Source organism: Gossypium hirsutum, chromosome D08 (genome assembly GCF_007990345.1).
Source record: "Gossypium hirsutum isolate 1008001.06 chromosome D08, Gossypium_hirsutum_v2.1, whole genome shotgun sequence".
In the NCBI taxonomy this organism is placed as follows: domain Eukaryota; kingdom Viridiplantae; phylum Streptophyta; class Magnoliopsida; order Malvales; family Malvaceae; genus Gossypium; species Gossypium hirsutum.
The window spans coordinates 46,245,999-46,261,205 of NC_053444.1; the positions used below are offsets into that span (position 1 = coordinate 46,245,999).

At 35.7% G+C, this 15,207-nt stretch overlaps 1 non-coding gene across 1 annotated transcript; it reads left to right on the forward strand.

Annotated features, from left to right (window-relative positions):
- The first annotated feature begins 6,683 nt into the window (after positions 1-6,683).
- LOC121220502 (small nucleolar RNA R71) lies at positions 6,684-6,790 on the forward strand. Its single transcript, XR_005917707.1, has one exon. It is a non-coding gene; the product is annotated as a small nucleolar RNA R71 (small nucleolar RNA).
- The last annotated feature ends 8,417 nt before the right edge of the window (positions 6,791-15,207 follow it).

Here is a 15,207-nt window from a genome sequence, read left to right on the forward strand (position 1 = left end):
ATTAAAATTAATTTATTTAACCCAAATTAAATTGGGAATAACTTAAAATTAATTAAATTATGAATTAATACACATATTTGGACCATCTTAGGCTGGAAATTATTTTTCCTTGTTACTTCGAATTCTTCTCGATTTTGTTCTTCTAACGGTGTCTATCGGGTCAATTTTCGCCCTTCGTACAAATCTGTCAAAAATAATCAAAATTCATTAAAAATAATTGTAAAATTGACTAAAAATTAACATGTTCAAATTTTTAATACAATTTAATTATTTTATAAAAATTAGTTATTTTATGACAAAAATTCTATCGAAAATGCATGATTTTAAGTAAAATTAGGTATGAAAAAGTATATAAATCTTTGTGTTTCCACACCCCCAAACTTAAATCATTGCTTGTCCCGAGTAATGCACAAATATCGGAAAGAATTTCTCAGAAACACTTTTGAAGAATTCCTTCGAACAACTTTCTTCTCAAAATTATGAATTTAATATACTTAGGCTCAAAAATAAGAAATTTGAAAATTATGCTACTTAAGTATGCATATCGTTAAATTACATCCAAAAACTATTATAATAGCAAAATTAGACTAAATGCCTCTTTAAGAAGGACATGTTAACCCTTACCAATTTGATTTTTTTTTATTCCCTTATTCAAGACTAAGCTACAATCTTTAAGTTTAACTTATGTCTTCATATGTTGATCTTAGCAATTTCTATCCACTAATGTAGGTAGCATAGAAACTTGAATCAATAGGTCTTTATTAAGGTTGTAATGTGGCTAGGCTATGGGTAGGTAAAAAGATAGATAAATTTTGGCTTAAAAACCCTAGACTCAGCGTAAAATCGAACCTTCAAAATTTTTACCTTCAATACACCAACTTATTTTACATTTACATGCTCTTTTGTACATCTATTTTCTTTCGAGTATATTTTTTTAAAAAAACAATTAAAAGTAAAAGAGGTCGATTTAAGGTAAGTTGGAGGATTTGGCTAAGGATGGGTGAAGGTGTGTACTGCAGAAGTGTTGGAAGGCTGCTAGGTGTGTGGGCGGATGGGTACAAAAGCGGGTAGCAACACGCAGCAGGGGTTGCGTGCAAGCAGCAGCGTGTGGGACCTTCGGCAAGCAGGCCTGATGCACTGAGACGTGAACAGGTGTGGCGCACAGGGGCAGGACACAACCTTGGCGACTGTTGGGGCTGGGGCGTGTGGCATGCTGAGGCTGCTAGCCAAGCAATATGCGATTGAGGCTTGCGGCACTTGAGGGATTTGGTGCTTTGGGGTTTTGAGTGGTGAATGAATGGGGGGAAGTAAGGGTGGAATTTATAATGGGAGAAGTAGGAATTAAAGTAAAATTCTTAGAGAAATTTAATAATTTAAATATTCTAAGTCTAGTCCTACTCAAAGTTAACAACAATTAATAATAAAATTATCAATTGCTATTAAATTATTAAAACAAGAATAAAATATGATTAAAATTAAACTAATCCTAATTCTATGCTAAGTTGATAAAAATTAATATATAAATTATAAGAGATATAATTATATATTAAAGTTTACCATATTTATATAAATATATATATTAAAAAAATATTTATTTTAGATGCCTTTTGGAAATATTTACAAAAAGAAGCACCTAGTTTATATTATTTACGAAATCAGCAACCAAATTTTAAAAATAATTCAATTAAGTCCCTAGACTTAATGAAAATTTGAAATTGAGTTGTAATTTAAAACTTGGATTAAAATTTGACCCTTTTATTTGAAAAATTAAAAATTTATTTTGTCATTCAAGGGATAATTTCTCGAAAATTTATGTAAAAATCAATTCCTAGAAAGATTGGAGGGGTCACAAGCGGTCCCGCTTAAGTTCCAATCTCCTAGAAAAAATTTATTTAAACATAATAAACCCGAAAATATACCCTAAATAATTTATTAAAAAGAAGAAAATTTAAATATATGAGAAACTGAACAAGATTTGATCCCGTTCAGGTTTTTCTCCGTAGTAATGTTTCAACCACTAAGCATTGACTTGGAAATTACCTCCCTTACCTTGGAGTTCAACAACTCCATATGGATAGACGTGCTGAATCGTAAATGGACCGGACCAACGTGATTTTAACTTACCTGGGAAGAACTTCAACCTGGAATTAAATAATCAGACTTGCTGACCTGCTTCGAATTCTCTAACTCGAATGTGCTTGTCATGCAATTTCCTAAGTCTTTCTTTGAGTAATTTGGTATTTTTGTATGAGAACATTTGGAATTCCTCTAGTTCGTTGATTTGGAGCATCCATTTCTCTCTAGCAAGCTTAAGATCTAGGTTGAGTAGTCAAAGAGCCTAGTAAGCTTTGTGGTCTAACTCCAGAGGTAGATGACAGACTTTCCCAAAGACCAACATATAGGGTGACATTCCTAAAGGTGTCTTGTATGTTGTTCTGTAAGCCCATAAAACATCATCTAGTCTTTTGGACCAATCTCGTCGGTTCGGGCAGACTACCTTCTCAAGTATTGATCTCCTTATTTGCCAGTTCAGCTTCCCCATTTATCTGCGGATGGTAAGCTGTTGCAACCTTGTGTTTCATTCCGTGCTTGTCTAATAACCATTTTAACCACCTTGTTCACAAAGTGGGATCCTTCATCACTGATGATAGCTCTTGGAGTTCCAAACCTTGTGAACACATGCTTCTGCAGAAACTTCATCATAACCTTAGCATCGTTTTTCGGATATGCCTCAGCCTCAACCCACTTAGACACATAGTCTACTGCTACTAGTATGTACTTGTGACCACAAGACGGAGGAAAAGGACCAAGAAAGTTAATACCCCATACATCCAATAACTCTACCTCAATGATGTTTGTTCGAGGCATCTCATTTCTGCTGATGACATTTCCAACCCTTTGACATCAATCACAGCTCTTCACGTAAGTATATGCATCCTTGAATAGTATTGGCCAAAAGAATCCGGCTTGCAATACTTTGGCTGCTGTACGTGTTTCTCCGAAGTGTCCCCCACTTGGAGTTGAGTGACAGTGGTATAAAATCTTCGATATTTATCTTCTACCACGCATCTTCTGATTATCTAATCTGCACACTTTTTAAACACATATGGCTCTTTCTAAAAATAGTACTTCACATCGTGAAGAAACTTTTTCTTTTGTTGATACGTCTTATCAATTGGCATCAAACCACAAACTAAATAGTTACCAATATCAGCAAACCAAGGGGTATTATGTACATGATTTACCTTCAGGATATGTTCATCTGGAAACGTCTCCTGAATTGGTATAAGAGGAGAATTCCCTTCTTGTGGCTCCAGTCTAGACAAGTGATCTGCTACTTGATTTCGACTCCCTTTCGATCTTGAATTTCTAGATCAAACTCTTGAAGTAGAAGTACCCATCAGATCAGCCTCGGCTTAGTGTCTTTCTTCGCAAGTAAATACTTAGTTGTCGAGTGGTCTGTATAGACAGTCACTTTGGTACCTACCAGATAAAATCGAAACTTGTCGAAAGCAAACGCAATAGCAAGTAACTCTTTTTCTGTTACTGTATAATTCAGTTGAGCTCCTGTTAGGGTTTGACTTGTATAGTACATGGGATGAAAAACATTGTTCCTTCGCTGGCCCAAGACAACTCCAATTGCGAAGTCACTTGCGTCAAACATCGATTCAAATAGCAAATCCCAGTCTGGTGTGACGATTATGGGTGCCGTGACTAATCGAATCTTCAAATCGTTGAAGGCTTTTAAGCATTCCTCATCAAATTTGAATATAAAGTCCTTCTCCAATAATTTTCATAAAGGTTTAGCCACTTTGGAGAAGTCCTTGATAAATCTTCGATAAAAACCGGCGTGACCCAAAAAGCTCCTAATACCCTTTACAGATGTTAGAGGTGGGAGTTTCTCAATAACGTCTACCTTTGCTTTGTCTACCTCAATCCCATGTCTCATTATCCGATGCCCTAGAACAACTCTTTCTCGTAGCATAAAATGGCACTTTTCCCAGTTGAGTACGAGATTCGTTTTTTCGCATCGCCTTAGTACCTTAGATTAGCTAAGCAATCATCGTAAGTATCTTTGAATACTGAAAAATCGTCCATAAAAACTTCCAAATATTTCTTAACCATGTCAATAAAAATAGACATCATACATCTTTGAAATGTAGCAGGTGCATTTCATAAACCAAATGGCATGCGTCTAAATACAAACGTACTGTACGGGCAGGTGAATGTCGTTTTGTGTTGATCTTCCAGTGCTACTATAATCTGATTATACCCTAAGCATCCATCGAGAAAATAGTATTAATCTCTTCCTACGAGTCTATCCAACATCTGGTCCAAGAACGGCAAAGGAAAGTGATCTTTCCTAGTCGCCTTGTTCAGCTTTCGGTAATCGATGCAAATTCTCCATCCCATAACCGTTCTAGTCGATATCAACTCGTTGTTCTCGTTCTCTTCGACCGTGATACCTCTTTTTTTGGCACGCACTGGACCGAGCTTACCCATGAACTGTCTAAGATGGGATAGATGATACTCGCATCTAACTACTTCATGATATCTTTTTTTACTACGTCCTTCATGATAGGGTTCAGTCTCCGTTGTCCATCGATCATCCCTTTTTGCCACCTTCAAGGATAATCTTGTGCATGCATACAGATGGACTAATACCGAGAATATCAGCTATGGTCCATCTGATGGCCTTCTTGAATTTTTTCAAAACTAAGATAAGTTTCTTTTCTTACTTTATGGTCAATTTTGCAGAAACAATCACAGGCAGAGTAGAAGCGTTACCTAAATAAACGTATTTTAAATGAGAAGGTAATACCTTGAGTTCTAATTTATGTGGCTCACCGATCTACGCTTTTGGTTGATAATAGTCCCTCTTTTCTAACTCTAAAGATTCAAAACGAGATTGCGGATTAAATCCCCTTCCATTAGCTTCTAGCAAAGGTAAGTATTCATCCTCCTCTTCATCATTCGGAGGATCCGATGTCAAAATTCTTTCTAGTGGGTCCTCAACACAGTTGAGTTCTTTCTCCACTATTAAATCCTCTAAATCAGACACTGCAGAGTAATCATCCATTGTGTCAGGAAATCGCATAGACTTAAATACGTTAAATGTTACCTAATCATCCTAAACACGTATAGTGAGCTCGCCCTTCTGCACATCAATAAGGGTCCTTCTAGTTGCTAGGAACGGCCTTCCTAGGATGATTGGTACTTCTTTGTCTGCTTCAAAATCTAGAATTACAAAGTTAGCATTAAAGATAAACTTATCTAAATGTACCAATACGTTCTTGATTTTTCCTTCTGGATGTGCTAAGGATCGATCTGCTAGTTGAAGCGTAACTGTAGTTGGTCTAACTTCTCCCATCCCTAACTTCCTCAATATTGACATAGGCATCAAGTTGATACTCGCACCTAAGTCACATAATGCCTTACCACAATATGTTGCTCCAATGTTGCACGGTATGGTAAAATATCTAGGATCCTTCAATTTTGGGGTAGTTTGTCTTGAAAATATGCACTGCATTCCTTCGTCAAAGCTACCGTCTCAAATTCTCTAAGTCTTCATTTCTTATACAAGATATCTTTCATGAACTTGAGTAGTTCGGCATTTCCTCAAGTGCTTCAACCAACGGGATGTTGATATAAAGTTGCTTGAGTACGTCAAGGAACTTCTTAAATTAAATCTTCTTCTTCTGTTTCTGAAGTCTTTAACGGTAGGATGGTGGTGGTTTCATTACTGGGACTGGTTCTGGTTAATTCGTCTTTGGCGGTAATTCTGCATCTAACGACATTGTTAGTTGATCAGAATTAGCTGGTCCTAAGGTTACTTTGTCAGGATTTACATATTCTGGTTCTGGTGAAACTGGAATTTCAACTTCGACAGTGTTACGCTCTACTTTCTTTCCGCTCCTCAATGTCAACGCTTTACAATGTTCCTTCCCTAGATTTCTCAGATTCTCCATGTCACTAGGTAGAGTACCTTGTGGTCAGTTCCTAAGTTCAGTAGCAAGCTGGCCCACTTGATTCTCCAAATTCCTTAGAGTGGCGTCATTTTTCACCATTTATACCTTCAATAGATTCTCTAAGCTATTGAATGGTTCTACTTGGGTTGGTTTCTGAACTTGTTGGGGGAAACTAGGCGGCTGAGTTGGTCTAGGTTGGGCGTAAGTGTTACTGGTTCCAGCCCCTTGGTTACTCCAGGAAAAATTCGGGTGATTTCGCCATGATTAGTTATAAAAGTTGGATGGCAATCCTTTCCTCCCTCAGTTTTGGTTTTGGTTACCCATATAATATATGGATTTAGGGTTCGATGGACATTCTTCAAACAAATTTCCTTCCCCACAATACACACAGGCTATATTCTCAAATTGGTTAGGTGGTTGGGCTGCAAAACTGTTAGACTCATTAGTGGTAAGATTCTTAAGCATTGAGGATATTGAAGATACATGAGATGCGAGTGAAGTGAGAGCGTCCACTTCATGTATTCCAGTGACTCGTCTTCCTGAAGCTGCTCGATTGGTTGGCCATTGATAATTGTTACTGGCAATCCTCTCAATAATTTCGTAAGCCTCATTATAAGACTTAGAAAGGTGAGCACTATTAGCAGAGGCGTCCACTACCATCCTCATGTGAGGTTGTGACCATTATAAAATGTCTCAAGTGGAATGCAATGTGGGATTCCCTGATGAGGGCCCTTTTGTAATAACTCTTTGTACCTTTCCCATGCCTCATACAGGGGCTCATCATCCATTTGTTGGAAGGCAGTGATCTCATTCCTAAACTTGGCATTCTTGCTCGGCGAGAAATATTTCATGAGGAATCTCTCGGCTAACTCTTGCCATGTAGAAATGGAGTTCGGTGGCAATGAGTTCAACCAGGCACGAGCTCTATCCCTTAGCAAATATGGGAACAGCTTCAGTCGTCATACATCTTCGAGTACTCCGGCTAACTTGAAAGAATCGCTCACTTCCATAAATAGTCTTAAGTGAATATGAGGATCTTTAGTAGGCATTCCACTAAATTGGCCCACAGTCTAAAGCATTTGGAACATGACTAGCTTCAGCTCGAATTGTTGTGCCTCGATTTTGGGTCTCCTAATACTCGAATTAAGATCGTTAAATACTGGTATGCCATACTGTCGTAAAGCTCTATTCCTATCATCAGCAATAAGGATAGGATTCTGAGCAAGGTTTGCTTCGTTTCCTTGATTCATATTCTCAAAGTTTATCTCTTCGGTCCTTCTCTGGTTCGCTTGTCTTCCTCACTGTCGAAAGGTTCGTTCTATTTAAGGGTCCACAAGGAGTTAGTCGATAACCTGGTCAATACTCATAAACACCTGAAATAATCACAGAAAGATTAAGTAAGTAAATATTTAAACAGGAAAATAAATAAACCAAAATGTAAAAACAGATTCACAAAATATGGTTTTTTTTTAAAACAGTCCCCGACAATGGCGCCAAAAACTTGGAACGACGAAAATTTGCAAGTTTACACAATCGCAACAAGTAATAAAGTGACAAGTAAATGTCTAGTTATCGTACCCATAGGAACTATAAAAGAATTATTTATGAAAGTAAGTTTAAACACTTTGGTGAAATAAAAATATTTGGATTCGGGAAATGATTAAAAACTAGAAAAAAAACTAAAATAAAATAAAGTTCTAATGCACGATTTCCAAAGCTAATTTTAATCAAGATGATATAATTGTGTTGGATTAATTACATTTCCTTACCTTAGAATCATTAAACTTATGCGTATACTTATTACTAATAAATCACGGCAACTCGGTAATTTGCTAACTTATGAACATATTTACAAATCAAAAATCCATTCATCTCTTATACGTATTCCTATGTCAATTCGACCAATAAAACAGATTTATAAAGATAAACATGTTATTGCACATACATACTTATTATTAAACAATCTCTAGCATATTCCTATGTCGATTCAAACGATTAATTCAACCTAATAAGCATATAAAAGACTATGTGACGTAACAAAGTATCCTTACCTTGAAACAGTTTAATCACAATAATCTTGCAAGTTATGCAATGCATATGTATCGCTAAATACAATGCTAATCTAATCTTTAGCTAGCTCAGAAGAATTAAACATGCACTAATTAAGTACTGTGTCCATTAATTACAATTTCAATGCATTTAAATAATTAATTCTTTAGTTATCTTACAATTGTAATGCAAGAATAACTGACTCATGGTTTTACTTATCAAACATTTACCGAGGCCTATAACAGCATAAACATAAATTTAACAAATTAAGAGGACGGAATGCAATCAACCCAACACGAATTAAATTCAACCTAAGCTGATTAAATTAAACATTCCAATAGAATAAATATTCATACAGGTTTTCATCATAAAAACAACAAAAATTAAAGAGATAAGGAACAAGAATCAAATCTGGTGGTTTTCCATGGCTTAACTAGGTTGCTCCGTTCTTCCTTCTTTGTTGTCCTCGCTGGTCAAGGTTGCTATGAACACTCAATTGCTGCTCAAAAATGGCTGAAGATGACCCCTTTCCCAAGAGGAGTAATCGGCACAAGAGCAAGGAACTTTAAATGGGAAAATGAGAGAAAAAAGTGAAAAAGGAAAGAAGAGTTGTGAGAGAAGAGATGTGAATGAGGGATGATTTGAATGGGCAGAAAAGGGGGTTTATATAGCTGAGGATGGCTGCTAAAAATATCAAATTTCAGCAGCCAAAGAGCCCCCTCAGGGCCGCCCATCGTACATGGCAAAATTGAGACTTTCAACTTTCCTAAAATTAGTCTGGGGCAAATCCGTAAAGACTTAATTTAAGGTGAGGTTTGAATGCAATTTGAAAGTCTTCAAAGGGCATTTTTGCAGCTCATTTAATCAACTAAAAATGCAAATTTGGGTTAGCATTTGAACGGTTCTGGGCTTCCCAATTGGTGGTTGGTTCGGTTCGCTCAATTTGGTTCAACTGGGCCCTTTTTCCGTAATTAATTAAAATTTATTTATTTAGCCCAAATTAAATTGGGAATAAATTAAAATTAATTAAATTATGAATTAATACACATATTTGGACCGTCTTAGGCTGGAAATTATTTTTCCTTGTTACTTTGAATTGCTTCTCAGTTTTGTTCTTCTAACAGTGTCTGTCAGGTCAATTTTTGCCCTTGGTACGAATTTGTCAAAAATAATCAAAATTCACTAAAAATAATTTAAAAATTGACTAAAAATTAACATGATCAAATTTTTAATACAATTTAATTATTTTATAAAAATTAATTATTTTATGATAAAAATTCTATCGAAACTGCATGATTTTAAGTAAAATTTGGTATGAAAAAGTATATAAATCTTTGTGTTTCTATCTTGTAATAAATTTTTAATTAGAATGCCAAGAACATGTTTAAATAAATAGGTAATAGGAAATTATTTTTGTTAATGATTAGGTTTTGTGCAGTAACGTACAAAATCTGAACCTAGTGAATCGAGTTGGGCTTGGGGCGTTACATGATGACACGGATGTTTAACCAGCTTATGGGGAATAGTCAAGCACCCCAGCCTTAACAACCTCAGCAACTACAACCAGAAGTGGTTTGCCCAACACAACATGGACCACCAATACCTATTGTGACTCCACCTAAAGGAGACTCTGTGAACGAAATTCGTAAAACGGGTGCTAAGGAATTTATGGGTGATAAAGGTAATGATCCCATTATAGCTGAGCAGTGGTTGTCTCGGGTTTATAGGTGATAAAGGAACTTAAATGTACACCAGAAGACAGTCTCTTGTATGTTATATTGTTACTGGAAGGAAAAGCCTATTAATGGTGGGACACATTGATTAGTGTGACTCCTAAAGAGATTATTGATTGGGAGTTCCTTCTAAAGAAGTTCATAGAAAGGTATGTGAACCAGATGTATGTAGAACAGATGAAGAAAGAATTTATGTATCTTAGGCAAGGAAGGATGTCTGTTATAGAATATGAAAGAGAATTTGTTAGACTTAGTAGATATTCCAAAAAGATGTTTCAGTCAGAGAAGGAAATATGATAAGTTTGAGTAGGGTTAAAAGATGAAATTTATGTTATGGTAGCAGCTTCTGAATGTAAAATTTTAGCACCTATGACAGCCAAAGCTCATAGGCTGGAAACAATATTAGAGATAGGAGCAGAAACTTTGAAAGAGAAATGATAAAAAGAAAAATGTCTAGACCTCCACTGTAACATCCCGCCCAGCGAAGCATTACTGTTCGAATATTGTTTAAGGTAGTAAGACATATTGAGTAAGACATGAGTGTATATAGTGTTAAAATTTTAATAAGTGTTAAAGACATATAAAGTAAGACAAGAGTTCTATAAGTGTGCCTAGAAAGCCCCAATTTTGGCAAACACAAGACCCGGTGCATAGTCTTAAAGAAGTATGATTGGCGAAGTAGTATTCGCCTAAATGCATTTTGGTGTTTAGAGTGGGCAGACTTAGAAATGAATATAAGTGATATGGGTTCCATGTTAGATTAATTTTTAAGGTATGAGTTTATACCAATAGTATAATGCACACGGTGATTGTGGTCCCATGCCAGTTAGGTTACAAGGTAAGCTAGTTTGGAACTAATCGAATGTGAACTAGAAGAGTTAAAGGTATGAGTTTATGCCAATAGTATAATGCACCCGGTGATTGTGGTCTCGTGCCAGTTAGGTTACAAGGTAAGCTGGTTAGGAACTAATCGAATGTGAACTAAAAGAGTTAAAGGCTTAGGAGATAATCGAGCAGGTATCTTGGAAATGACAAATTTTGGATAAGACAACTCAATATGGATGTGACGTTTACCAAGTTCCAATAGAGACTTGGGTTAAGTTAAAAGAGTACTTGACCACCTCCGGACATGCCAACGTCAAGAGTAAAAATCCTGCACAATAGATGTGAAAAACAGTATCTACAAGTATATAGGTCAGGTTAAAATATAGTTACAACGGAGTAGGTAAGTACTTCGAGGATCGTAGCCCAAGGAAGGCGAGCACTAGATTAATTATAATTTAAGCATAAATAGGTCGAACTAGTACTTTAACTGTAACACTCTAACCCGTCTCTGTTACCGATTTAGGGTTACAGAATGTTACTAAGCAATTCAGGACATTTCATTTCATTTTAGAATAGTTAAACAAATAAATTTTAACATATATCAAATATATCAAACCATGGTCGAAATACATCTATGGGCCTTAAAATGGGCTTACGAGATGCTAGAAATAGTTTGAGAACGATCCAGGATCAAATTAGAATAAATCAAAAAGTTTCAGAAAAACTTCAAAATTTTCAAAACATGGGTCACAGCCGTGTGGCCAGGCCGTGTGACCAAGCCCAAACCGTGTGGACATTCAAAGTCAAGACACACAGTCATGTCCTAGCTCACGTGTCTGCCCATGTGAGTATTCGAAGTTGGGTCACACAACCGTGTCACAAGATGTGTGCTAAATCGTGTAATAATCTTTTTTGGCTCACAAGTTCGTATCGTAAACTGTGTGCTAGGCCGTGTAACAATATATTTTGGCTCACATGGCCATTCCACAGGCATTGTGGATACTGCACCTAAAATTAAAAATTACACATGATCGTGTGTGGCACACGGTCGTATGACAGCCCGTGTCCCAGGCTGTGTGCACCATTTTTTATTTTTAAATTATGAAATCTAAAACACCATTCCTTGCACAAAAAGAAATACCATATCTATATCAATTCCTAGGTTCAAAAGCACATAAAAAATTATAACAGCCCGTTTGCAGTGATATCTGAAACAGTGGTTTTAGGACCAAAATTCTAATGAGAAAATTATTATTTTATTATCATTTTAATATCTACGAGATTATATTAAGGTCGTATTAAAATTTCTTTAAGAATTTTTTTATGCTTATATGGTTAATTGAGTGAAAAGGACTAAATCGTAAAAGGTGTAAAAGTGAGTATCTATTAGTTAAAAGGCTAAATGGTCATGGAAAGGGAAGTTAATGGATTTATATGGTAATTATACCATAATGAATGCTAGTGAATGTGCATGGGAAAAATTTTAATGTAATTTTTAATTATTAATAAGCTTAATATGATAATTTAGTAAATAAACTTAAAATTAACTAAGTAAAAACTATCATCTTTCTCATTTCTTCATGCTTTGATCGAAACCACCATTAGAGGGAGAGCTTGGAGCATTCAATCACTTGTATCTCATGCATGGTAGGTTTTTAACCTCTGTTTTTAATGATTTTTATATTTTTGAGATCGTTTTCGCTTAATCAAGCTAGCCCGGGGGTAATTTTGTAAAAATCTTAAAGGTTGAGGGTTATTCCATGAATATTTTTAGTTAGGTTTTGATGTTAGTTTATAGGTTATGAGTCTTTGTTGAATAATAAATAAGTTTTATTCAGTGATTTTTGATGAAAATAGGAATTAAGGAATAATTTGTTGAAGATGTGAAACTATAGGTTTTATTGTGAAATGTTGATAATACTAATCCAAGGTCCTTTATAAATGTGGTTAAGTTGGAATTAAGTTAAAATGGTTAGATTTTAAGTTATGAACTTAAGAACTAATTTGTGAAAAGTTAAAATGTTATGGGCAAATTGGTAATTTTGCATAAATATGAATTATGGATGAAATTGAATTCTAGAAGTACTTGATTGATTGAAATTATTTATTTAGATCAAGATAAATTACATTCGGATCTAAACCAAGGAAAAGCTAAAGCTTTGGAATAGTTCGACTTTGTTTCTACGCCCCTAACTATCGAGCTAAGTTCATATGAATTGTATTCGGTTCAATGTAGTTTAAACTGAATACTTATTGTGTTGTTCTAATATAATCAATCGGTATACAAATGTATCAATCCTATGATGAAGTGGCAGATATTGAGTCCCGGTTGAACCTTAGGAATTCTTAGGGTACAAATGACATGTCATTAGGGATTTTATATTTCGAGTGTTGGTCTTGAATGTCCTACCGATGGCTGAGGTCCTACATTTGTTATGGATACTCCACAGCTCGTGTGAGCAGTATTGTGTAGCTTACATTTCGACCCACAACTCGTGTAAGCAGGCCCATTTCACAGCTCGTGTGAGCAATAATGTAAAGGAAAGGTTACAATTATATGTAAAGGCACACTTCGTGTGAGCTTTCTCTAGTATCCGATGTAATTCTAAATGCTTCAACGAGTAAGAAAAGGGAATTAAATGGTAAGTATGTAAATGGATTGACTCATGACTTATGAAAAGGAATTATGAGCTAAATGATGCATCTACGTATGGAATTTACATATTTTATGGTTGATTTCATTTGTATCATGGGCAAGTACACAAACTTGTGATGAGGTGGTGTTGTATAGGATTTTACTAAGCTTATGGCATTGGTGATAATTTATGTTTAACCTTTGAATTGTTAAAATGACATGGTAAGTTTAGTTTAATTTTCTATAAGCTTACTAAGTACTCGTTGCTTAGGTAGTTTCTTTTCTTTGTTTTATAGATCATCGAAAGCTCCGTTTAGTTGCAAGATTGTCTAAGACCTATCACACTATCTAGCAGTCGATTCAGTAGTTTTTGAATATTTTGTCCAAGGTTTATAATGGCATGTATAGGGTATTTTATAATGGTGTTTTGATGAATATGTAAATGGTAAGACTTATAATGCTTGTTTAGGTAAGTCATTTTGGTCACTTTTTGATGATTTATGTATATGACATTTTGGTATAAAACGGTGGTTTGGAAATGGTCATTTATGAAGTGTTTTATGCACATAATAGAATGAGGTGTTTATGCATGGAATTAGGTAATGTTAACATGTTTTGGTAAATGTTGTTTTGTTATAGTTACGGTGTCTTTTGAAAGGCATATTGTGTTGTTTTGTTATAGTTGTGGTGTCTTTGAAAGGCATATTGGTTAGGTGAATTAGGGTCATTTATGAAGTGTTTTAGGCACATAATAGAATGAGGTGTTTATGCATGGAATTAGGTAACGTTAACATGTTTTGGTAAATGTTGTTTTCTTATAGTTGTGGTGTCTTTGGAAGGCATTTTTATGTATATGTGGATGGTGCTTTGAATCCTTTAATGTGAGTGTAAATGGTTTGAATGGTTATAAATGAAATGGTTTTGAAACGGCTAGGTTTTAGGTGAAATTTGGTTCACATGGCTTGAGACACGGGCGTGTGACTTAGTCGTGTGAGGTACACGACCTAGTGATATGGCCGTGTGTCATCTAAGAGTTTTTTTGTATGCAAATCAGTGAGTTACACGGCCTAACACATGGCCTGGCACATGGGCATGTGAAGCAACTCAGAGAGTTACACAGCCTGACACACGGGCGTGTGACCTTACTCGGAGAGTTACACAGGTGAGCACACGGGCTAGGAGACGGTCGTGTGTCCCTTGTTCAAAAGTTACATGGCATTGGGTAATTCCACACAGCCGTGTGACCCCTATTTTAAAATTTAGCTATTTTTTCCTAAACTCCCTATTTTGTTTCAAATTAGTACTAAATTGCTACCAAGCTATTTTAGGGCCTCAAATGCTTGATTTAGGGATGAAATGTATGTGTTTGAATGAATTATGATATATTTAAATTTATTGAATGTTATTATGTTTAAAGGTTTCGAGTTAATCGATAATACTCTGTAACCCTAATCTGACGACAAATATGGGTTAATGGTGTTACATTTAGTGGTATCAGAGCTATAGTTTAGCCAGTTATCAGACTAAACGTAACACGTATAGAGTCTAGAAATACATATCATTATATAACATGTGATAGTGTAATAACTCCTGACTCAAATTGAACTATGTTTTCATATAGATAACATGCCATCCAACTGAGTCGATTCCGATGAGGTTGAAAGTAACGGGCAAGCCTCCATTCACGAACAGATTCTAGTGGTAGTAGGACTGTAACCAAGGGCCAAGGAGGTAAGGCTAAAGAAGTCTTCTCCAAGATGATGTCAGAATGGTTTACAGAGTTCATGAGAACGAACCCGTTGGCTCAATGACCTCCACCTGCCCCGTACCCCAACCTCCCCTATTATTCCTTAGGGTTTGGAACCAATACATAAAAGCAAGCCTCCAGTTGATAAAATCTGAAAGTATGGGGCTAAAAAGTTTCGCGGTACAGTCGAAGACGATCCAAAGAAAGGCAAGTTCTGGCTAGGAAAAATTGTGATGGTTTTCGATGAAC